We start from the raw sequence: 19263 nt of genomic DNA on the forward strand, positions 1-19263 counted from the left end.
GACATGTATACATTCAAAAGTACAATAGAAAAGGGGGGTGAATGTTTATGGACAAACACGGCCGTGTGCAGAGACTCCAATTGTCAAGTGAACAAAGCAACATGGCTGCCACATGGATTCTCATGGACTTGACCACCCTAATTCACAAGTATACACTCTCATCATAACCTGTTAAGAGTAAATCCTATATAATATAGTTCATTTAAACCATATTTGATAGTGATCATGCTATTGTTCCAGTGAATGGGACTTTATTATATCTGTAAAGACAATAGCAGCAGTATTTCAGTCATATGGATCAAATATGACAGAAAGATGCCAGCCATTAATCCTGGTAAAAGGCAGATATTAATCAAACAATAAGAATTCCACATCACAAACATATCTCTGCAATGAATACTGGGGCCCCGGCAGGCTGATATACATTTGTGTGGTGGAGTTCTCCTTGCACTGCCATAGATACGGATGATCAGGTTACAAGTAGCGTGCAGTCAGAGGCGTACCTAGGGTCTCCTGCGCCCTTGGCAAGGAGCTGTATCCCCCCCCCATGAAAAAATAAAAATATGCAACTAAAAAAAATGTACAAAAGGGAATTGAAAGTTTCTGAGGTGTCCCTTGTTGGCCCAGTGTAGGGCTCTCTAGTGGGCAAACATTATGTCAGGTGTGAACAACAAGAAAGAGAGGGTTGACAGAGGGAGAGCGGGGGTTTGACAGAGAGAGAGAGTGAGAGAGGGGGGGTTTGACAGAGAGAGAGAGAGGGGGGGGGGGTTTACAGAGAGAGAGATGGGAGTTTGACAGAGAGAGAGAGAGAGAGAGAGGGGAGTTTGACAGAGAGAGAGAGGGGAGTTTGACAGAGAGAGAGATGGGGTTTGACAGAGAGAGGGGGGGTGGTTGACAGAGAGAGAGGGGGTGACAGAGAGAGAGAGAGAGGGTGACAGACAGAGAGCGAGGGGGTGACAGAGAGAGAGAGGGGGTGACAGAGAGAGAGAGAGGGGGTGACAGACAGAGAGGGTGACAACCAGAGAGAGAGGGGGGTGACAGACAGAGAAAGAGGGGGGGGGGTGACAGAGAGAGAGAGAGGGGGGAAAGACAGAGAGAGAGGGGGGGTTGACAGATAGAGAGAGAAAGAGAGAGAGAGAGAGAGAGAGAGAGAGAGGGGGGGGGGTTTGACAGGGAGAGAGAGGGGGGGTTGACAGAGAGAGAGAGAGAGGGATCGGGGGTTTGACAGAGAGAGAGAGGGGGTGACATTGAGAGAGAGGGAGGGTGATATAGAGAGAGAGGGGGTGACAGAGAGAGAGAGGGGGGTGACAGGGAGAGAGGGGGAGTGACATAGAGAGAGAGGGGGGCTGACAGAGAAAGGGGGATGAGAGAGAGAGAGGGGGGTGACAGAGAAAGGGGGGTGACAGAGAAAGGGGGGCTGACAGAGAGAGTGGGGGTGACAGAGAGAGAGAGGGGTGACAAAGAGAGAGAGGGGGGTGACAGAGAGAGAGGGGGAGGCAGAGACAGAGGGGGTAACAGAGAGAGAGGGGGCTGACAGAGAGAGAGAGAGAGAGAGGGGGGGGGTTACAGAGAGAGAGGGGGTGACAGAGACAGAGAGGGTAACAGAGAGAGAGGGGGGTGACAGAGAGAGAGGGGGGATGACAGAGAAAGGGGGGTGACAGAGAAAGGGGGGGGGTGACAGAGAGAGAGAGGGGGTGACAGAGAGGGGGTAACAGAGAGACCCCTAGCCCTGTCTGCACTCCCTCTTGTGCCCCCATGTACCAGTCCCTGTACAGTACCTTTCAGCAGGATGACCAGCAGCAGGCAGGAGCCGTTCTCTTGATCATGGAGGTGCTCTGCTCCTTTCAGCAGATCTGTGTGTTGAAGTGGTCCCTGGATGCCTGCGCCTACCGCCCTTATTCTCTGGTCCCCCGGTCAGCCTGTCCTTTGTGCTTGGGACTGGAGTGGAGAAGAGGTTGAGGGAGCTCAGGGGCTCCAGGCTCTGGCAGGTGGCAGGGGTGCTGTGCCCGCATCTTCGGAGATCTTCTTCCGCTGCCAGCCGAGGCTATCATTGCTTGCCCTGTCCTCATGTTCTCTTTCCCTGCCGTCTCAGTCTCCTGGGCTGCCTGCTCTCACTGTGTTTCAGCCCTGGGTGGAGCAGCATGCTGCCTGGGGGCACTGGGGGCGCAGGCTGAGCGGAGGGCGAAAAAATCACTAACACTGCCAAATGATTTTTGCGCCCCCCCCCCTCGGCCTGTGCCCCTGGCGGGCGCTGGTCTCGCCAACCTCTTGGTACGCCCCTGGGTACTTCCAGGTATGGGAACCCATCAGTATGCAGAATCTACAGGATTACTTGACCTTTCTTTAACATCATGGGAGCAGCACTGCAGTCTGCAACAAAGTGAAAAAGACAGCTAATGCACAGGTCAACATTTAATTTTAAAAGATCTCTTCTAGTTCTGGTACCTGAGAAGCCAGCCAGGCCTTCCGTCGACAGTTGCTGCAGTACATCCATCCACCACTGAACGTTGCCTGGAGCTGCCAACTGATGATGATGTCATGTGGGCGGAGGCAGAGCCCTGTGATGAGGGGATCCGCCTATCGCACGGAGCTCTGGACTCCGGAGAGCCCGACACTGACTGTCCCTGCCTGGACAGACGCAGAGAGCTCCAGGATTGGAGCGGGGGGGCGCCAGCCGCCGGGGGCGCATCCTGAACAGAGAAGCGGAAATTTACTGCTACACTGCCAATGTTTTTGCGCCCCCCTCGGCCTGCGCCCCTGGTGGGCGCCGTTCTGGCCAACCCCTTGGTACGCCCCTGCGTGCAGTCTCCATTTAATGGAAGATTTCCACAATTACAGGTCTATCCTCAATGGCAGTTACAGCAATATTCGCTGTGCATAGCGATTACCGGTAAACTGACACTGGGAGACATAATGGCAATTCAACTAAAAATACATCCTAAAGAAACGTCCACATAAATATTAATAACATTTCCACAACAGCCCCTCCTCTTTGTCATATGCTCCCATGTGTTCCTTTATGAATCTTCTTCTTTTTCCAAATAAACAGAACAGTTCTTCTCACAATAAAAACAATCCATTTCAAGAGTTAACCACTTTACAACCGGAGGATTTTGCTGTCTTCCGTCCAGGCCACTTTTTGCGATTCGGCGCTGTGCGACTTCAACTGACAATTGCGCGGTCGTGCGACGCCGTACCCAAACGAAATTTACGTCCTTTTTTTCCCACAAACAGTGCTTTCTTTTGGTGGTATTTGATCACCTGTGCGATTTTTACTTTTTGCGCTATAAACAAAAAAAGAGCGTTTATTTTGAAAAAATAACAATATTTTTCACATTTTTTTATATGAAATTCCCCCCAAAAAAGATGTAAAAACCAATTTTTTTAAAAGTTTTTGGCCAATTTGTTTTATGCTACATATGTTTGGTAAAAAAAATCGCAATAAGCGTATTTTGATTGGTTTGCGCAAAAGTTATTGCGTTTACTAACAAAGGGAAAGATTTCTGTCATTTTTGGTGTTTTTTTTTTAACGCGTAATGGCGGCGATCTGCGATTTTTTTTGCGGGACTGCGACATTGCGGCGGACAGACCGGACCCCTGACTGACATTTTTGACACTTTTGGGGGTACCAGTGACATTACTGCAGTAATCAGTGCTATATATATGCACTGTTACTGTAAAAATGACACTGGCAGGGAAGGGGTTAATTTTATTGGAGAGGGAGGGGTTAATGTATGCCTGGTGCTTACTGACGTGTAGGGGGGGAGGTGACTATGTGATTCATGGACAGATCGGATGTCCAGCTATGCTGAACAGTCCGATCTGTCACTCCCTGTCACTATGGAGATCCGCCCGCTGTGTTTACACACAGCGGGCGGATCTCCAGACTCGATCCCCGACGATCGGGTAAGAGCAGCGGCGATCGCCGCTGCTCCTCCCCTGGCCCGACTCCCGCTGTGAATGAAAACAGCGGGAGCGAGCCTCCGGCGGCGCGCAAGCGCCGCCCAGAAGGGGGAGTGTCCAGTCACGTTAATACTACGTGGCTGGACGATAACGAACCACTCTGCCGCAGTAGTATTACTGTGAGCGGTTGCAGAGTGGTTAAAAAAGAAAAAAAAAGATAACGGGTCGAAAGGAAACGACACTTGGGTTCCGTACTTCGGGAGGTGACTTCAGAGGGAGGGCATGAGATGATGGAATGCGTTGACCAGCGGTCAGGCTGGTGTCCTTGGCGTCGGATGCAGGGGCAGGATCTTGGGGCGCCTTGTCTCAGCGATCAGGACGAGGTCATCTGCTCAGGCTTTGGTGACTCAGTCGAGCAGACAACAGGATCGTATAGAAGGAATAGAAAACATAAGTATATATACTCCTATTTCCTTCAACCAAGATCCAATGGAGAACAAAAAATCCCCAAAACCTGCCTTAGGCCTTAAAAGGAATCCAACCCTCGCTAGCCATAGCTCTGGCTCTGCCTTGCAATGAAGTTACCTTATCCATATCGGCCTGGACCTTATCACTGGTGTCTGCTATCCAGGTACAGCAGTCTTCCCCTATGAATTCACAGAAACCCCCCTTGGAAGCTAAAAGATAATCCCGGGCCATCTTCTCCTGCAGTACCAAAGTCTTCATTTGTCTCTGCTCTTGAGTAATTTCCCTACAGCTTCAACGGTTTCATTGAACATTTCATCCACAATGGAGGAGAAATGATTCAAGCGTTTCATCAGCTCGATCCCCCACCCAGTCCAAGCCGGGAACCATGGCCATGCCTGATTATGAGACAAAAACCGTTCTCTGCGAGTCCTGTCTTGCACCGTTGCCTTCCTTAACAGCAGATCCTCACGATCAGCGGCAATGCATGTTGTGGGTACGAGCTTTACTAAAGCACACAAACCTTTCACATTAGGGGGCACTACCTTATAAGCCGTAGAACAACACAAAAAGTAACAGGGACCTATCAACATCGTACATGAAGAATCTTCCTGTCGGTCACGGCAATAAACAGTAACATAATAGACTGAGGGATTGTTCCCATAGTGTGTACATCACAACCGTCCTACCAGCAGATACAATCCGGTCTGTTGGTGTCATTAAAAAGACTCAGAGTTTCATTGGTGAGATGACTGCTATACCTGTCCCACAGGTTGTAGATCCTACAAATCTAGTTCCGGTGCCAAAACTGAAGTTAAAGCCCATCTGTGGACTACCTGATTGTCCCGATACCCAAATTGGATTGACCAGTAAAGGCCAGGAGCCAGAGCTAACATTAGAACTATAACTGATGTTACCCTCTAGGAAGGTGTCATTAAAGTGTCTCTTGGTTGTCTTCATGCCCATAAGATCGTCTGCCATTGCTGGGGTGTAATAGCTAGGTGGGGATTTGGAACACACCCAGCAATTAGACCTGTGTTTGCCGCCTTGGCCAGCTGAAGATGAATTTTAAACAATAATTTGGGATGCTGTTCATCATTACCCTCGCTAAAATACACCAAGCTAAGTATGTAAATAACAATGATACTCCTCATTATCATTCTTGGATGGAGTTGAGCAGCTTTTTGCAGGGTATCGGTAATCTGATAGAACAGCCATGCGGACATCTTACTACACCCGCTACGGCTTTCGTTTCACAGACATTTTAGCAATAAAGTAAGCTGATAAAAATAAATATTGTTTATATATATATATATAGTGCGGGGTGTACCAACATGGCCTCTCCTGAGCAGTGCGGGGTGTACCAACATGGCCTCTCCTGAGCAGTGCGGGGTGTACCAACATGGCCTCCCCTGAGCAGTGCGGAGTGTACCAACATGGCCTCCCCTGAGCAGTGCGGGGTGTACCAACATGGCCTCCGCTGAGCAGTGCAGGGTGTACCAACATGGCCTCCGCTGAGCAGTGCGGAGTGTACCAACATGGCCTCCGCTGAGCAGTGTGGGGTGTACCAACATGGCCTCCGCTGAGCAGTGCGGAGTGTACCAACATGGCCTCCGCTGAGCAGTGCGGGGTGTACCATCATGGCCTCCTCCACCAATCAATATTGGATTATTGGGATTTGTAGCAGAATACAAATTGGAATAAAATGATGAAGAAATTTGAGTTTTTACTTTTTTTTTTGGATCTTTTATAGCAGAAAGTAAAAAATATTGGGGTTTTTTATTCAGAATTGTCGCTCTTTCTTTGTTTATAGCGCAAAAAATAAAAATCGCAGAGGTGATCAAATACCACCAAAAGAGAGTTCTATTTGTAGGGAAAAAAAGGACATCAATTTTCTTTGAGTACAGCATCGCACGACCGCGCAATTGCTAGAATGAGTGTGAAATGAGCGCGGTAGAGGGTGTAGTAAGATGTCCGCCTGGCTGTTCTATCATTACCACTGCCCGTCATGGAACGCTTGGCGCATGCGCAGTGCGGGTTTTTGTCAGAAGTTCACTTCGCTCACCCACTCTGATTGGTAGTGGGAATCAGATAGAACAGCGTCATATTACCGAGGACCAGATTATTTTCCCGCACCCAAAATGGCAGCTGCTCTGGTCATGCCCAGTTTACTAAACAGAAATATCCGCCACAAGAAGTCCTAAACAATTTTCTCCCATATAAAACGTGGCGGACTGGGCATGTGCTGTGCTGCCATCTGCTGGCTGATCCTGGTAGCGCTCACACTGATTTTGTATACACAGAATATAACTGCTACTTTGCTGCCGCCTTGTGGATCAATGTGGTAGCACTTCGTATTTCTTTTTTTTATCACAAACTTTTATTGAAAAAAATAGTTTTACAAAGATCATTTACCGTGATAAAAATGGGCGGGTTTTCAAATGTGAGCATAACAAATCATATAGTGAGAAAAACATTCTTTGTATAATGAAATGTAAAAAATCTTTGGTACGGTCATATTTGTTATATCATTGGTTTATAGTGAACATATCAAGTCGTCTTATATATTTATTATAATTGTATAATGTTATGCAGCAATAAAAAAAACAGAAAGTGCTGAGCCAGGAACATTTCATTAGAAAAAGGTAACAAAACTAGGCTGCAATATGGTAATATATACAGAAAATAGGTACAGAACTCAACCACGACCCCCTGAACCCCCCCCCCCCTTTACACACACTTCAAACCGCATCAAATACTGGGCGTGGTCAAATTTCACTCAGTGTGAGAGTTCTAAAGAGGCATTAAATATCGGGAGTGCAGAGTGGGGGGGGGGGTGCTTACAAACAGAGTGCACAGTTCAGGGGTGCATTACGTACATAGTGCAGAGGGGGGGGGTGTTTACAGAGTGCAGAGTTGAGTTCAGGGGTGCGTTATGTACATAGTGCAGAGTGGGGAGGGGTGTTTACAGAGTGCAGAGGTAATTTCAGGGGTGTGTTATGTACATAGTGCAGAGTGGGGGGTGTTTACAGAGTGCAGAGTGGGGGGGGGGTGTTTACAGAGTGCAGAGTGGGGGGGGGTGTTTACAGAGTGCAGAGTTGTGTTGAGTTCAGGGGTGCGTTATGTACAGAGTGCAGAGTGGGGGGGGGTGTTTACAGAGTGCAGAGTTGAGTTCGGGGGTGCATTTGTAGCGATCAGAGGAGTAGGGGACCGCAATGCAGATTTCAAGTACGGTACAGCAGACAGAGAGGCTGAAGCAGAAACCAACAGAGTATAATGGCCGGAGAATGATGTTAACAGTAATAACAGATTACATTGGTTTACAGCAAAGTTAACTGCAACATGATACTTAAAATGGCGCTCCCGCCAACGCACACAGAAATACAGGCTACCCTGCTATATGATCCTATCTGATTCCCGCTAACCGGGACACGTTGCTGCAACGCTCTGTCTACAGAAACCTGCTCTATGCCCTACCACAGGTTAGCAACGGTGCACACTCACAGTTCTGTAGGTACAGCTGCTTTATCTCAGTCTCTGTGATGGTGGATGCAGTCAGGTCTCTGGATCTGTCCCTTGCTGTCTGTAGCTGCAGTCTCTTATGCACTGGTCTGGGTTTCTTTGCAAGTTGTTTATCTTGTTCTGTCACTTGGAGGTCACTGCAGTCTGGCCCCTTGCTCTGTAACTTGCTTCAGGTGCTCTGAGATGTTCTCTCCTCTCTTTCTCTGGTTCTCAGCTGCAGTCCGTAGTACCACAGTTCAGCTCTGTCTCCTCTGGCAAGATCCTGTTGCTCTGTCCCTGGATTATACAGTCTATATGCCCTCTCAAGGCCACAGCATGCAGTGCCTTTCCTCAGCTCAGCACAGCCATAGAGACATCAACACCACACCGTCCCAGGAACTTCCTGTTTCCTCCTCCTTTCCAGAAATGATCCCTTCACTAAAAAAACACCAACAACTGTGGCTTATTCTCATTAACAACAACAGTGACATCTGGTGGCTGAAAGATGTATGCCAGTCTGTGGGAATTTCTCAATAGATGTACAGTGTAATGAAGTTTAGTCATTCAAGGGGCTGACCCCCTACATGCCTCCCCACTTAACGATGGTCGTCCTCGGCCATCCTATATAGTCCATGGGGAAGAAAGTGATTATTACAATCTCTAACAGCAGCACAACATTGTCCACAACACATACAGGTGGACCAAACGAACTGATCAGCATTGTACCTGTTTGGTGGAACCCCTGCAGTAGACCTATTGGATCTCCGGAGGTCTTGACTATCTGTAAGGGACTGACTTTCCTCATTGGGAGCTGCCAACCTGGGTTCCTCCTCATTGCGAGCCGGTGGTGGTTCTGTTGCATAAGCTTCATCCCCTGTGGCCTGGGGACCTTCCGTAGTGTCAGGAACAATCCACCAGTCTTCATCATTGTTTTCATTGGAGATAATGAGTTCTGAGGACGGGACAGGAAGTGTTGTCTCTTCAGCAGGTTTGGGATCTTCAGATCGACATGGCCGTAACATATTCCTATGTAAGATCCTTGAGGAAAACTCCTCATTTTCCACCCGTACTTCGTAGACCGGGCCATTGGGGTATACTCTCCTGATCACTTTGTAAGGTTGTACCTCCCAACGCTCACTCAACTTGCCTCACGGACGTTTCTCCTGCACCTGTACCCGGTCTCCAGGTTGCAGTGGAACCTCCTGGAGAGGAGGACGGTCAGTATGAGTTCTCTCTTGCAAACGCTGGCCTGCTAACCGGCAGAAGGTCTGGAGCCGCTGACGGTGTTCTTTCACCCATGAGGTGGTCGATTGTTCTATTAAGTCCTGTGGTTGTTCTAAATTCAGTTCAACAATTTCCCAGCCAGCTCTGCCGAACAATAGCATGTACGGAGTATACCCGGTTGTGTTGTGAACCCGATTATTGTAAGCCCAGACTAATTCATGGAGGTAGTCTGGCCAGTGCATCCTTTTGTCTTCCTTTAATGTCCTCAACATCTGAAGCAGGGTCCGGTTGAAGCGCTCGCAGGCCCCATTCCCTTGGGGATGATATGGAGTTGTCCTGGATTTTTCAATGCCATACAGTCGATGTAGCTCCTCCATCACTTTCCCTTGAAAGCATGCTCCTTGATCTGAATGGATCCGCTTCGGACACCCATAGACTCGGATGAAATCTTGACAGATGGCCCGAGCAGCAGACTCAGCCATCTGGTCTCGAGTTGGGATGACCACTGCAAATTTAGAGAAGTGGTCAATCATGACCAGGCAGTATTGTGGATCTCTGGCAGATTGTCCCACGAGAAGATAATCTATCATCAATACTTCCAGCGGTTCTTTGGTCTGTATGGACTGCATGGGTGCCCTCTGTTAGGTGCTTTTGGTGAGTTCACACATTTGACACTGCCGGCAGACTTCCTCAACCGTGGCCTCCAGTCGTGGACAATATACATAACGTTGCAGCCACTGGAAGGTCTTAACTGGCCCGAAGTGAGCTCCAAATTCATGAGCCTCCTTGGCTACCTCTAGTGCCATGCTTCTGGGTATTACTACCTGCCACCTTGCCTCTATATCAGCAGGCTGCTGCCACTTGCGGTACAAAACAGCTCTATGAACTTCCAGTCTATCCCATTGGTGTAGAATGGACTTCATCTCGGCATCAAGCTCAGTCCTTTCTTCTCTGTCAGGTTTTCTTCGCTGGGACACCCAACCTTTCATCTGCCGCAGTCCGACATCTTCATCCTGTATTCGGCCCCATTCTTCATTGGTTCTTCCTAATGCCTTGGGTAGCACTCGGGCCTCCCCACTTGTCTGTGCTGCAACTGCTGGAGGTGTGAACCTGCGGAAGTCTGGAGTTTCATCCTCTTCTTTTTGTTCATCCAGATCCCCTACTGGAGTCTCAAAAGTAACCCTCGACAGACCATCGGCATTAGTGTTCTCTGTAGCAGAGGGGTAGTGGATCGAGAAGTCATACTTGGCAAGGCGAGCTGCCCAGGGCTCCCAGCTTGGCAGTATCCAGATGGGCCAGGGGGTTGTTATCGGTCTGTACAAAGATCTTAGCCCCTGTCAGGTAGCCCGCAAATTTTTCTGTCATGGCCCACACCAGGGCAAGGAGCTCCAGCCGGAAGGAACTATAGTTATGAGGGTTTCGCTCTGTATCCCGCAACGACCGACTGACATAAGCGATAACTCTTTCACGTCCTTCTTGTACCTGTGACAGTACCGCCCCAAGTCCATAGAGGCTGCCATCAGTCGATAAGAGGAATGGTTTGTCAAAGTCAGTGTGACGGTACTCGCCGTCACTGAGACTGAAAAAAAACTATGTGACAGATAAATTGATGGTTTGGACAGCTCAGTTGATCAGACTTGTAACAGATGCATGTCATCAGCTCAAACACCTGTCTTCCATGGATTGTAAATCATGTTGATTTGCTCATCTATTGTTTACTGTGGGTTCTCAGTATTTACACTATAATATGTGTATTTGTATCTTGTTTTACTTTTGGTGCCGGCAGTCTGGGCTTCCAGGCTGACTTAAGTACGCTGAGCTAATTAGCATGTGAATGATAACCTTGTCTAGATGGGATTAGCCATGAGTCAGCTCTACCTTGTTATCTATTCATTATGTGATGCTTTTATGTAAATATTCAGGCCGTTGTTCATGTAGTGACTGTCATGCTTCTCAAGTGTATAAAAGTCTACTGTTTGTTTTAATAAAGGAGTTAGTTGCTTTCAGAGACATACAAGCTAAGTTCAGGCTAGTTTTGTATGGGGGGCGGCTGGAATATCTCTATATGTCCAGACTGGAGGAAGCCTTATACTGACAGAAGACCACAAGCACGGTGTGGGTCGACGGTTCCGTTACATTGGTGGCAAGCGGTGGGATGCTTCCTGCAGTCTGGAACGTCCAAACCTCCACCGGGATCCAAGGTCCGGGGAGCAGAAGAGGAGAGGTACAGATATCAGCCGCCATGGAAGAGGAATTCGGAAGGAGGTTGCGAGAGATGCGGATACAGCACAGGGGACCGGTGTCAGAGAAGGTCCTGCTGGGATGGCACGATTCAATCCGATTGGAACTCTGGGAGGAAGCGCTAGCCTGTGAGCAGCGACACCAGGGAAAAATCCTCCCCTCCTTCCAGGAAAGGTACTGGTCACAGTACGAAGTGCGAATGGTGTTTTTGGGGAGACTACAGCATAAGGAATGGAAAGCTGAGTTAAGCAGGCTGGTCCAGGTGGAGATGCGGTTGGATGAGAGCTATAGAGCCCTCCGCTGGTATGTAACCCAAGTGTGCCCATGGACAGCAGATGGCAGCCCAACAGAAGGCTTTTGCTACGGCGGCCTGGGGCTGTTATTAGAGAGGCTGTCTGAGGACCCTGACTTTGGGAGCGATTTGGAGTGGCGTTTGGAGGAATTCTTAGAATACAGAGAACAGATGCTGAATGTCTTGGACGTGCACTGGGTACTGGAAGATTTGGAATTTCTAGCCAATCAGGAATGGGAGCTGGAGATCGCCTACAGACAGCTGCTAGACTCTGCTCAGTGCCAGGCCTGGGCTCCCCTTGCCTGGGAATACCCAGAAGTACCAGCTGACAGTCCAGAAATCCTGACTGAAGAGTCGGCAATGTGGCACAGTAATAGTGTGCTTTGCTCACCTGCACCCACGGTTTTGGATGCGGAGGTCTTATAGCGGATGCAGCAAGTGCTGACTCACCTGGACGAACGTGTTTCTGCACAGGACGAGCTTGGATGGAGGAATGCATCTGTTCAGCCGCTGGATAAAGGTATGGGAGAAGAGGAAGCCATCTTCATTCCCAAACCACGGATTACAAATTTAATGGACTTTCCATTGGAAGATGATTTGGATTATAAATCACCTACAAAAGTGTTGGCACTGGGCCCAAGTGCCACCAGTCCATGTCCTGGACTTTTAGCAATTCCAGAGACTGGAGATTTATTAGACTTTTCTGCTGAGGAGGAAGCTCCCAGTGAGCCTGCAGCAGATGAGCAACCATCCAGGCCTAGCGCTGCTGACCTCTGGATGCAACAATTGGTGACCCAGCAAGATGTGTGCAAGGCCACTGACTTTTCAGTTTATGTTCCTGCAGAACAGCTGGCATCAGGGCCTAGCACTACTGAGCTCTGCCCAACACCAACAGCAGCTTCAGCTTCCCAGAGAGAAGAGGCAGCTGACCTTTCTGCTACACCACTGACAGGGACATGGGATTTCAGGCCAGCAGCATGTGTGGAGTTACAAGAAACTTCTACAGCAGAAGCACTGACAACTGGACAGAGGGTCCAAGACCTCTGCCCCACACCTGCAGCAGTCCCGGAGGCCCAGGGTGAGAAGGTGGTGGTCAGTCCCCAGCAGCAGATCAGGATCCAGGGGGAGAAGAGACAAGAGGTTGCCGGAGAAGATTACGTGGAGTCCCCAGCAGAAGTGCTGGCAACAGAGCAGAGTGCTGCTGGCCTCTGCCCTCAACTCACAAGGGATGGATTTCCTGAGCAGGTGGATGAGACTACAATCCCCACCTGTATACCCCAGGGATGCTGGTCAGTCGGCCCAGATCCCCAACAGCATGAGGGAGCGAGCCCAGCCACCCTGTCTTCTCCCCAGCAGCTGAAAGGACTCCAGGGAGAAGGGCCAGTCCACGCTTCTTCCCTACAGCGGGTATGTTCTGCGAGAGAGGCAGAGGTTGGTTGGGTGAGTAATGCTCCCTTTGGGACAATTTGCTTGGGGTACTGTGTGGGTATAGACATTGGGGGGCTGGAACTACAGACTACCTTCAAAGTCAACCCATTTGGGGTCCCCTTCTGTGTTAGTCTCCTTCCAGAAGCAGAGAGATGTGACGGTAGTCACTTTGGTTGGGGGGTCCTTGGAACACAGCTTACCTTAGAGAGGTTGGGAAATACCTCTCTCAACCCCCTAGGCACTTCTTATGTCTAAATCACCCTGTGTCTTTTAGGGACACAGGGTGACCAAAAAGCCCAGTCTGGCCTGCCCAAACCAGACTTCAACAGACTGATTGGCTATGAGAGCTCCATGCGCCCTGCCGGGACAAACTTACAAGCTATGTGGAACTTTGTCAAGGAAGTTGCCATGATGGATTGACTCTTTGGGACTTGTTACCCGACGAACTCAGGCACAGACCAGTTGGGGGTCTGGTACCTGGTTTGTCTACCTTTGGGGGGAAGATATGTGACGGTACTCGCCGTCACTGAGACTGAAAAAAAACTATGTGACAGATAAATTGATGGTTTGGACTGCTCAGTTGGTCAGACTTGTAACAGATGCATGCCATCAGCTCAAACACCTGTCTTCCATGGATTGTAAATCATGTTGATTTGATCATCTATTGTTTACTGTGGGTTCTCAGTATTTACACTATAATATGTGTATTTGTATCTTGTTTTACTTTTGTTGCCAGCAGTCTGGGCTTCCAGGCTGACTTAAGTACGCTGAGCTAATTAGCATGTGAATGATAACCTTGTCTAGATGGGATTAGCCATGAGTCAGCTGTACCTCGTTATCTATTCATTATGTGATGCTTTTATGTAAATATTCAGGCCATTGTTCATGTAGTGACTGTCATGCTTCTCAAGTGTATAAAAGTCTACTGCTTGTTTTAATAAAGGAGTTAGTTGCTTTCAGAGACATACAAGCTAAGTTCAGGCTAGTTTTGTATGGGGGGCGACTGGAATATCTCTATATGTCCAGACTGGAGGAAGCCTTATACTGACGGAAGACCACAAGCACGGTGTGGGTCGACGGTTCCGTTACAGTCAGCATAAGCCAAGATGGGGGCCGATGTCAGGGTTTCTTTCAGGGCCTGGAAGGCCTCTTCCTGCTTCTGTCCCCAGGGGACACTTTGACCCTTGGGCCTCCCAGCTGTTCCTCTCTGCAGCTCATTCAGAGGGCCCGCTATCTTTGCGTAGTCTTTGATGAATCGCCGGTAATATCCGGTCAGACCGAGGAAAGCCTTTAACTTCCGCAGTGTTCTGGGAGCTGGCCATTGTTGTATTGCAGCCATTTTGTCTCGAGATGGCAGCACCCCATCTTGGGACACCGTATGGCCTAGGTACTCTATCTTCCTCTTGAAGAGATGACACTTCTTTGGCTTTATCTTCAGGCCATGGGATCGCAACCACTTGAGTACCTGTCCTAGTCGGTCTAGGTGTTCTTGAAAAGTAGCGGAGTATACAATGATATCATCCAAGTATATCAAGGTTGCTTCAAAATTCAGGTCTCCCAGACACTTCTCCATCAGCCGCTCGAAGGTGCTCGGGGCATTGGATAGCCTGAATGGCATTCTGTTAAATTCGAATAGTCCCATGGGGAGTATGAACGCAGTCTTGGCCCGGTCCTTCTCAGCCAACATTTGAGCCACAGAAGCCTGCCTTTTTCCAGAACAACGTGACGACGGCATCATGGAAGGTGGAGTGTTGGACAACTGTGAGGAGACAGGAGAAGGAGAAGAGGCTAGATGGTGAGAGCAAGGAGTGTGGCTTTGTGGGCTCTGACGGTGTTGCTCCCACTGGGCTTGGTGATGGCGGATTTCAGGTGCCTTCTTAAGGCGATTGTCCCTAGGTGAGTGTTGGGCTTACCACGACTTATGCGTTGACTGCAAAGGCTGCAGATGGCAACACTGGTGTCAGCAACGGACACATTAAAAAAAGCCCACACTGCGGAGACATGTGCCGGCGTCCTGGGAGCGCCAGATGTGACTGTACATGGTTGATGGCTCACTCCTGATACATTTGCAGTCTGCTTTGTACCTCTTGTGCAATGCAAGTTCTGCCTGCCTCTCCTCCCTATCTGCCGGTCCGTCAGTCCGCCAGTTCTACAAATAATTGGCCAGTAACTGTTGTCACTGTGTGTAGCACAGTTAACACAGCAAAAGAGGCCAAATGTTTGCAGGACTAAAATACAATCTTAGAAAAGTATACTGTTAAATAACACCTCACTTCAATCTGTGGTATTGGGGGGGGGGGGGGGCACAGGTTTATCACACCAGTTCTACAAATAATTGGCCAGTAACTGTTGTCACTCTGTGTAGCACTGTTTACACAACAAGAGGCCAAATCTTTGCAGGGCTAAAATACAATCTTAGAAAATTATACTGTTAAATAACACCCCACTTCAATATGTGGTATTGGGGAGGGGGGGCATTGGTGTATCACACCAGTTCAAAAAATTGGCCAGTGAGTTTGGTGCTGTGTGTATCAGACTTCACTCAGCAAACGAGGCAATATTGTTGCATGACACAAATGAACATGTAAAAGTATACTCAGATAACACCCCACTTCAATATGTGGTATTGGGGGGCCACAGGTTTATTACACCAGTTCTACAAATAATTGGGCAGTAACTGTTGTCACTGTGTGTAGCGCTGTTTACACAGCAAGAGGCCATATTTTTGCAGGACTAAAATACACTCTTAGAAAATTATACTGTTAAATAACACCCCACTTCAATATGTGATATTGGGGGGGGGGGGGGGGCAATTGGTCTATCACACCAGTTATAATACATTATAAGTGCTTTTGTCACTGTGTGTAGTGTTGCTGCAGAAACGCTCAGTCTCACCACCACACCTGTCACAATGCTGCACAGTGCACAATAATACTACTAATCAACTATAATATGCTTTCTACATTAGTATATTATACCGTGGATTACCCCCCTCCCCCACCCCCACCCCCTTTTTAGTGCACTGCACAGCAATACCAAAAAAATTGCAGCCCTTTTAAATGACTTTTGTGGACATTGACAAAGCGATTTGTGTCACTGCTGATGATCTCTAACTGCCCCTACAGCACAGACTGGATACCTGCCCCTATACTAAAGAGACTGTAATAGACCTATACTAAAGAGACTGTAATAGACTGTAATAGACCTATAGATAATATACTATACATTGCAGCACTTTAAATGACTTTTGTGGACAATAACAGAGCGATTTGTGTCACTGCAGATGACAATCTCTAATTGCCCCTACAGCACAGACTGGATAACCTGTCCCTATACTGAAGAGAGACTGGACCTATACCAAAATACCAGCCCTGAAAAGGACTTTTGTGGACATTAACATAGCGATTTGTGTGACTGCAGCCGATCTCTAACTGCCCCTAAAGCACCGACAGGATACCTGTCTCTAACCTGAAAAGAGACTGTAGAAGGCCTATACCGAAATACCAGCCCTGAAAAAGACTTTTGTGGATCTTCACAGCGCTATATGTGTCTAGCAAACTCTCCCTGACGAGCACAGCAGACCTCTCCCTACACTGGCAGAAAGCGGAATGTGATATGGCCGCCAGGTCAGGTCTATTTATAGGGTAGGGGGACTGTCCATTTGCTGGAATGTTTAAATTTCCCGTTCCACCTGACGGCTGTGTCATGGGTCAAAGTTCTCCCCAATGTAAACTAATATGGCCGCCGCGAACGACGCCATGTGTTCGCAAACTTGGTGGGTAGCGAACAAGCAAAATTCGCCGCGAACCGACCGCCGGGCGAACCGCAAGGCCATCTCTAATCCCTAACCCCTAACCCGAACCCTAATTCCTAAACATAACCCCTAACCCATAACCAGAACCCTAACCCTATCCCCTAGCCCCAAACCCTGACCGCTAACCCCTATCCCTAACGCTAACCCTAACCCTATAACCTTAACCCACTAACCCTAACCCGTATCTAACCCTAAGCCTATGTATCTAACCCTAACCCTATGTATCTAACCCTTACCCTAACCCAAACTTTTACTCTATCACTAACCCTAAGTATCTAACCCTAACCCTTAACCATAACCCTTAACCATAACCCTAACACATATCCCAAGACCTAGCCCCAGCACTAACCCTAACCCAACCCTAACCCAACCCTAAACCTAACACGAACCCTCACACTAGCCCTAACCCCTAATCCTAACCCTAACCTTTGACCTCTGAGGCCACACAAACTGAACTTTGACCTTTAGGGTGGGTCCATGATCGGTTTCCTGAGTCAAAACCCTTCCGTTTGTCTACTGTCTCTAACTCTAACCCCTAAACCTAAGCACTAACCCTAACCCTAACCCCATAACCCTAACCACTAACCTTAACCATATCCCTAACCATAGCCTTAACCCTAAACCTAACCATAGCCTTAGCCCTAACCCTAACAATAGCCCTATGCCCTAACCCTAAACCTAACTCTAACACAAAATCCTAACCCTCTAACCCTAACCCTCACCCTAACTCTAACTCTAACCCTAACCCTCTAACCCTCTATCCCTAAACCTAGCCCTAACCTTAACCCTCTAACCCTAACCTTAACCCTCAAACCCTAACCCCAATCCTCTAACCCTAACACCCTAACCCTCTAAACCTGACCCTAACCCTAAACCCTAACCCTATCCAACCCTAAAGCTATCCCTATCTACCCCTAACCCCATAACCCCTTACCCTAAATTCTAACCCTAACCCTATAACCCTATCCCTAACCCTCTAACCCTAAGCCGAACCCTAATCCTAACCTCATAACCCTAACCCTCTCATCCTCATCCTAACCCCTAACCGCTAACTCTTACCCTAACCCTCTAACACTAACCCCCTAACCCTAACCCTCTAACCCTAACCCTAACACTAACCTTAGCCCTAGCCCTAACCCTAACCATAGCCCTAACACTAACCCTAAACCCTAACAATAACCCCCTAACCCTAAACCTAACCCCTAACCCTAACCCTCAAAATCTATCCGCTAACCCTAACCCCTTAACCCTAACCCTAGCACCCCAACTCTAATCCTTACCCCTTAACCCTCTATCCCTTAACCTAACACTAATCCCATAACCTTAACCATAACCCTAACCATCTAACCCTAACCTTAGCACTAAACCTAATCCTATCACTAACCCTAACCCTAACCATAGCCCTAACCCTAACCCTAGCCCTAACCCTAACCCTAACACTAACCCTAAGCCCTAACCCTTAACCCTAACACTAACCCTAAAGCCTAACCCTAACTCTAACCCCAAACCCTAACCCTATACAACCCTAAAGCTATCCCTATCTAAACCCTAACCCCTTACCCCTTACCCCTTACCCTAAATTCTAACCTTAACCCTCTAACCCTATCCCTAACCCTAACCCTCTAACCCCAATCCTAACCCTCTAACCTTAACCCTCTAATCCTAACCCTAACCCTCTAACCCTAACACCTTAGCCCTAACCCTAACCCTATAACCCTAACCCTCTAACCTTAACCCTCTAACCAAAATCCGAACCCTCTAACCCTAACCAAAACCCCTAACCCCTAACCCTAAGCCCTAACTCTAACCCTAACCCTCTAACCCTAACACTCTAACCCTAACCCTAACTCCTTAACCCTAACCCACAAACCCTAACCCTGCAACCCTCACCCTCTAACCCTAAACCTTACCCTAAACCTAATCCTAACCCTAACTGTAACCCTAAACCCAATCCTGTAACCTACTAACCCTAACCTTAATTCTCTAACCCTAACCCTCTAACCCTACCACCCTAACCCTAATAGTAACCCTAACCCTCTAACCCTAACCCCATAACCCTAACCCTCTAACCCTCATCCTAACCCCCAAATGCTAACTCTTACCCTAACCCTCTATCCCTAACCCCCTAATCTTAACCTACTAACCCTAACCCTAACACCCAAACCCTAACCCCCTACCCCTAAACCCATAACCCCTTACCCTAAATTTAAACCCTGACCATCTAACCCTATCCCTAACCCTCTAACCCAAACCTTAACACCCTAACCCTAACACCCTAACCCTAACACCCTAACCCTAACACCCTAACCCTCAAACCCTCAAACCCTAACCCTCTAACCCTAACCTATTAACCTTAACCCTAATTCTCTAACCCTAACCCCATAACCCTAACCCT

At 48.4% G+C, this 19263-nt stretch overlaps 1 pseudogene across 1 annotated transcript; it reads right to left on the reverse strand.

The window, feature by feature from the left end:
* Positions 1 to 4310: 4310 nt before the first annotated feature.
* Positions 4311 to 5522, reverse strand: LOC309558769 (annotated as a pseudogene). Its single transcript has 2 exons — positions 5286 to 5522; positions 4311 to 4876 (listed from the first exon to the last, which is right to left on the reverse strand). The product of its transcript is annotated as an uncharacterized misc_RNA (transcript).
* Positions 5523 to 19263: the final 13741 nt, after the last annotated feature.

The sequence above is a fragment of the Pelophylax lessonae genome (assembly GCF_965119305.1).
Source record: "Pelophylax lessonae genome assembly, chromosome: 6".
Classification (NCBI taxonomy): Eukaryota; Metazoa; Chordata; class Amphibia; order Anura; family Ranidae; genus Pelophylax; species Pelophylax lessonae.